We start from the raw sequence: 7,249 nt of genomic DNA on the forward strand, positions 1-7,249 counted from the left end.
TTCCTTCTCTCAATACCCTCATATACTCTGGATTTGACGCCCGAATATATAACATCATTTTCTTTTTCCATAGATTATATCTCGATTTATCGAACTGAGGAACCTTGATACTACTAACTTTCTGAGAACTCATCTTTTCAGATCTGAGAAAAATTTGCAATATAAGGTCTCAAAATATGATAACCCAGTCAGTCAATAATACCAAACCAGTCAAGTCATAACCAACAAATCCAAAATCAGATCTACACACTGAAAGCACTCCAAGACTCCGTACAACCAAAATCAATAACAAAACTAGCTAATCTAACAGATCAGATCTGTATATCGATCAACAAGCTCTGATACCAATTAGTAGGTCCAAAAGGTACATACAAAGGGGGGGTGAATGTATGTTTTTCATTTTCTAAGATTAATTGCAGCGGAATATCAAAATTAAAATGAACTAAACAAACAAAGAGATTATGGGTAAATATTCTTTTTTATTCAAAAGTATAAATACCTGGGGGTTTGCTTACAACTTCAAATACAAAGATCTGAAATAACAAATATAAAAAGAAAGCTATAAATCTAGGGTTCTTTTTATCACTCTAAAAATTAAAAGCTCCTATCAAAAGGTATTAAATACAATCAAGGGAGTTTTAAATTAATGAGTGTTACAAGTTTGTAAGGCTTTAACTGGTGTGGAACAAATTAGACATGAACTCCCCTTATCAAATCAAGCTTTCAAGAGTGATGAGATAATTTTTGCAAAAGCTTTGCATTGTTGTAAAAATGGAGAGATACATTTTTAATCTGTTGCTAATGATTATACAAGCTGATAGGTTGGAGAGAGAAAAAGGCTACGTGGCTTAACCAGGACCAAGCATTTGAATTGATACAGCCTGTAAAAATATTTACTTGTGTCCATGATGTTCACAAAATCTTTACTTGCAACCAAGAAGCACTAGTAGAAATTGCCTTGGAATTTTCTGAGTATCCAAGTTACTTGTAACCATAACTTCCTTGTATTAAGTTACTTGCTACCTCATTTATCAAGGAGAGGAGTTTTGCTTTAGAAAAATTTTCTTGCAGAGTTACTTGCTACCATAATCTCCTTGTAGGAGTTACTTGCTACCTCCTTTAACAAGGAGAGGAGTTTTTCCTTAGAAAAATTTCCTTGCATGAGTTGCTACCATATTCACCTGGTATGAGTTACTTGCGACCTCCTTTACCAAGGAGACGAGTTTTTCCTTAGAAAATTTTCCTTGCATGAGTTACTTGCTACCATATCCTCCTTGTATGAGTTACTTGCGACCCTGGAAGCTAGGAGGAAGATGGAACAATTGACTCACAAACCTTAGGTAATGTTTACTCCAACGACATAAGTTTGGATATCAACTCATTTAGCTTGGCAGATGAAGTGATAATAAACTTTCTTGGCACCTGCTTGGATGTGTTTCCTAGCACTAGGGCCATCCACCAACACACGTCCCCTTCAATTCACATAATCCAATTAGTAAAAATATATTAACTTTCAGGAATCTTCATAGTATTAATTAACTTTCACAAAATGACACCAACACTCCAGAGATCTGTCTGCGTTTAGACTTCAAGGTTATTACAGATTAATAAACCAAAAAATGAATGGCCGAATTGGTAAAAATATTAGAGTTCAAATTAAGATGTGAAATACATTATTACTGATAGAAGGAAAAAAATAACCAAGCTAGACGATAATGTCGTTCATAATATATTCCAGATTGTTCACCTATCCGAATAGTTTAGAACTTGACCACTCCAGCAAACCCAATAAATTATGTTCTCTCTTCTTAACAACATTACAACTGAAATATATATATACAAACACTATAAAATGCTGAAGCTTTACACATTAAACAAGTATATCAACAATGAGCCTAACACAATTTAGTGTAACAACTCTAGAAACAACAGCAAGAATGCAGTTTCTATTGACAGAGATTTTGGCCCTATGCACTATACTGATACTGAAACTCAATTGGGACCACTACAAGTGGCTAGCGGCTAGCCCTACTAGGAATCAGGAAATTATTTGAGCAGACCATAGGCTATCTAACTAATATGTCACACAATTCAAGTATTTGTCTTCCATGTATAGCAGGAAATTGCACTGGTTTATGGCATGTTACCCATATATATTGTGGTGATTTTGTAAATTATATTGTCAAACATGATTTCAATTATATAGCCTACTATTCTGGAACAGTGGAACTACATGTTTCACTTGACTCGGCCTCCATTATTTTGCTCCTTATATATGACAAGTACAAGAATGTTTGTGCATTGTAAACACAACTTGCATCCTATAATATTACACTATAATTAGGGTTTATAAAATTTACAGCAAACATATTAATTTTGATACATAATTTAGCTAAAAGTTGCTTACATGAGGGATAATAAGGTTTACCTGTAATTCATACCCATTCGTTTACCACCATCTTGACCTGTAAGAGTTGAAGCCAACAAATAAATTTTAGGTTCAGCTCCAAACTAAATCCAATAAAGAACTAACATAACAAAGATTCACGTGACAACTATAGTTCACTTAATAGTCTTGAGAAAAAGATAAACTGAGCAACAACAAAATGTTGATGCTCAAAACTGAAAGTGAAATAGAAAATTGATTAGAAAGAGCAACCCGGAATAGAAAACTCAAAACTGAAAGTGAGCAATTAACTAACAAGAACGTATTTAACTGATTTTCTTAGATATTTTATTTACCAAGCCAGAGTAATTATTATTCTAAAAGGAAAAAAATAAGGTACCGGATCTTATATGACCAAGGCATGGAGCAAAAAGATTGAAAATCCTGGGAGGACACTAGAGTATTGAGGATTATGAACTTCACTGCAGAAACAATGAAATATTTAGCTGCAAACTTATTGCCTCTTAACTTTGCTCGATATATAGGCAATTACAATGATATATGTTGAGGTCCTGCTCTCTTGCATTCGGAGTCCTACCAAACAAAGTTTTAAATAGTAAATTACTTGCTGATTACCAGAGGCAAAAAGATCAAAAAGAAGTAGCAGAAGTTATTAGAAGGATAAAGTATATCTTGGGTTATAAATATTCATGATAAAAAAGAAGCAAAAACAACAATGTGTCCTCCTTTCATAAAGATTCCATCATCACATCAGCGAGAAGGCATTCATGAAGGAGCTCTATATTAAACAAGCTCCCTACTTATTTTCTGACACCAAATAGTTCCTAAACCTCTGTATCAGTCTACACTCCACCAGTCCATCTATTCATATAATTAAAACAGATATAAACATAAAGCAAAAAAGTGGTCTAAATCGTAGAACACTTATCATCCCAACAAAATTCCATTTAAACATCCGTATATTTCACAAACCCAAAAATGATAAATATAAAAACATACACACACACACACACAAAGAGATTAATAAAAACACATACTCACAGAGGGGGGGCCACGAAGCCACTATATCCTTAGTCTTTCACGTTCTGCTTGTTCCTCTGCCTCTCTCTCATTGTAGTATGCGTCACGCACCAAAGGTAAAGCATGAATATATGCTAAAAAAACAAACCAAATCCATATACTATTTTTAAAACATGATAAAGAACACACACAATTAAAACTCAGAGTTGAGGAGAAAGAGACCTGTCTGGCAAAAAACGAGTTTCTATAGTAGGATCTTTGCCAAAACCCATATGTCCAAAGTTGTTTAGTTCTTTATTTTCTGCAGGGACTTTATATTAATTGGTTTGTTAGCACAGGATGAGACAATAATAAGAAAAGATACAAGTATAAACGCCACATAACGGGCCTCTTCTGTAATAAATAAAAGCCTAGGTACCATCTTTAGTCTTCATTCATTTTTTGAGATACCAATTAGTTAATTACCATATACTAAATATTAACAAAATTTTAGTTGATAGGAGGCCCCAATCAAGAATACCAAAAGATGTAACGATAAAATATAAAACACACTTTGCAATATCATTGCTCTAATTATGCACAGTATTATCTAAATAATGCTCAACATTCAGTCACCAAATAAATAAATAATTGGGCCGTGGATATTGTAGTACCCCCACTGATCCTTAAAGTACTAACAGATGCTTCCTATCAGAACAACTAGACACACCACAGAACCTTAAAGCTCTAAATTACATCAACCAAATCAATCTCAACATTGATCCCTTTCCTCTAAGTAAATTACCCAAGGTTATATAAATTCAGAATGCACATATATAACAAACGCTTAAACCCATTTGTTCCAAACAACACAAATTGCAAAATCTCGTATGTGCATTATTTAATAATCTCAAACTAATGGAGCAACAATATAACCCAAATAACAATTTAATCACAAAGAAAATAATATCAAAAACCAACTGATCATTTTTGGAAACATGTAAAGCATCAAATCACTCTGGACCTAACACATCTCTCCACATAAACACCTACTCATCAATCATTTAGGCAAATATCAAGGTCAATAGATCATTTTGGCTACTAAAAACTTTCTCCGCTGCAAAATTATTGCTTGAATAACAAAAACATTTTAACGAACTCAAACATCACTTAATCGAAAACTAATTTTCGATCACACATCACAAGAGGCAAAAAACTGTAATTAGTACCAGAACATATCACAAAAGATGAAACAAAAGCCTCAACTAACAAACTAAATAAAAAGTAAAAAATATGAAAACTTTAACGGACCAGATCAAAAAACAAAACAAATTCAAAACAGGCATTTAAAAAACCCTAGAACAAATTAAAAGAGAGAGAGAAAAGTGAGAGATTACTAATCCCGTCTTGGATGAGATAGTTGAAAGTGTGGCCATCGCAGGTGTAAGTGAACTTGTTATTAGTAGAAGAAAGTTTCTGGAGACATTGAGAAGCGATGTTGGTGAAATTGTCGGTGAATTCAGTGAACTCGGATAGAATCACCGTCCCTCTCGCAATGAAACCGTAGATTAGCGATTGTTTTCCCATTGTTTCTCCCTCTCCTAGATTGTTGCCCGATAAACCCTAGGGAGAGACGAGAGAGAGAGAACGGACTGAGAGAGAGAAAGAATGAGACTGTTGATATTATTTTTTGAGTTGGTCCAAAAAATTTAACCTACCTCCTGTGTGAAAACAATTGCCGTTTTCCCAAATTTTAGCCCAAATTTTACCGGGCTTTTCCAACTCTCCTCTAGTTTCATATTTTAATTTTTTTAAAAAATATTATTATGTTTATAAATTGTAACCAAATTATTAATTTAATATTTAAAATAAAAATGTAATTATTCACTTATTTTATTAAAATTATATTTGTAAATTATTACTTAAATGTATTGTAAAATTGATTTATTTAAATTCAAATATATTTTGCTTATATTTAATTATTTTGTAAAATGATAATATTTTATTCGTTTATACTTTATGGTAACACAAGTTCAAACATGTGGCAGTGTGTAACACTTCCTATCTATAGTAACATGCTAGAAAGGTTATGGTAAAATCAAATATGTGATGTTGCGGTAGAAAAAGATGAGCACAGCTAATATAACATTAATTTGTAACACTACTGACAAAACTATTGCGATAGGCCATCTATGGCGTAGTGTTTGTTCTTCCGTGAAAGCACATTGGATCTAATTCTAGTGTTTATGATATTTTGTTGTTATGGGTTCTGTAATAGAAGCATATGGTTTGCCACAAACAATTCTAATATCTAGCATATGATATTTTGTTTTTCCTTGAAAGAAGGTGTGAATTTGCTTATGATGCAAGAGGGATCCATGTGCCATTACACGAGGGTGAACTTACTAGTGGTCTTTCACACCCAGACAATCCTGCTTTCCGTTCCACTATAACAGTTCTCAAGCGCGCATTTGTTTTTCCTTGAAGTTTGCATATCTTAATTTTGTGTTGACGGCATGGAAGTTTGATCCTGACAAAATTCTCACTGACATGTTACTGACATGTTACTGTAATTATAAATGTTATTTTTTCTGCGCGAGAGTAATTTTGGAGTTGAAGATAGCTAGCGTGCATATAGCTATATCAAATCGTATATGTGCTTATCCTAAATTTATATTATCTCACCTACCAGGCTGAACAACCTCTATTTCTCGAGTGTGTGTTATCTGATAAGCTTGATAAAGAGGTTGAAGATGTGAACCAAGATGTAAAAGCATACAAGACATTCCTGCAAAGGTTAGTGGGGGAGCCCAAAAATGCTCTCAGCGAGGCTCATTTTCTCAAGGATAAACTGAAGGTATCTATTTTCGATGCCCATTTCTTTCTAATTGTAGCTACTTCTATAATTCTCAGGCTGCTATTGTTTCTCAAATTATACTAATCTTTTTCATTCTTTCTTGATATTAATTCTTGGGATTGAGTTCATATGTTTAATTTAGGTTGACTTGAGTTAATTGGACTTATCAATTATATATGATCGAATTGAATGATAAATTGTATTGAGGTTGAATTTAGTATATACTGAAAAGAGAAGAATCATTAGAGATTTTCTAGATGCCAGTAGGTTCTATGTGTTGCATGATTATTGAACATTTGAACTCAGTAAGACATAAACTGTAATAATTAGTGAATCACGACAGTACAAAGTATTATGCATAGAGATATCAAATCCATAGAATATTTTGGTTAGTGTACAGGTAGTAAATTACCCTACTCTTCCTCATATTTTTGTTTGTAATATGATTTGTTATCAAATCCATGAGCGGTCACATTTTAGGATATATCTCCTATAAATCTCGTATATTTTATCGTACATAGTTTCTTATATCCTTGATGCTACTCCCTAATAGAGTAATAAACACCGATCAGTAAGATGATGCAAGTCCTTCAATATTTTAGTTGAGTATGTATGCATGCCGAGTTTAAAAATGTTGGCACACATTCCTTTTAGATCTAATATTATCACTCATCCACTTTTGTCCTTCCCCTAAACTTTCTTATTTATTGGAAAATCGAAGTAGGGGTGAAGATTTTACCAGCTTACATGGATTTATTTCATCTCCTCAACACCTTCCTTTTAAGCACTTGTATTAGTAGTTCATGTTGACCAAATAAATTAACAGATCTTGTGATGTAATATATGAAAAGAATATGCTCCAGGTAAAATAATTTATGTTCACTACTTGTCAGTAAGATGTAATTTTCTTGTGGTTCTATTATAGAGCAGGCATTGCCTATTATATATATGTGCATAAGCATTTTTTTTGTCCAAGTAACACTTCC

General features: G+C 33.0%; 1 long non-coding RNA gene across 3 annotated transcripts; it reads right to left on the reverse strand.

The window, feature by feature from the left end:
• Positions 1-507: 507 nt before the first annotated feature.
• Positions 508-3,770, reverse strand: LOC141716830 (uncharacterized). 3 transcript variants are annotated; one of them, XR_012573379.1, is made up of 5 exons: positions 3,650-3,770; positions 3,445-3,561; positions 2,787-2,868; positions 2,429-2,465; positions 508-1,472 (listed from the first exon to the last, which is right to left on the reverse strand). It is a non-coding gene; the product is annotated as an uncharacterized LOC141716830 (long non-coding RNA). The 3 variants fall into 3 exon arrangements; XR_012573381.1 differs by lacking the exon at positions 508-1,472 and adding an exon at positions 1,563-1,823; XR_012573380.1 differs by lacking the exon at positions 508-1,472 and adding an exon at positions 1,846-2,321.
• Positions 3,771-7,249: the final 3,479 nt, after the last annotated feature.

The sequence above is a fragment of the Apium graveolens genome, chromosome 4, assembly GCF_009905375.1.
Source record: "Apium graveolens cultivar Ventura chromosome 4, ASM990537v1, whole genome shotgun sequence".
Classification (NCBI taxonomy): Eukaryota; Viridiplantae; Streptophyta; class Magnoliopsida; order Apiales; family Apiaceae; genus Apium; species Apium graveolens.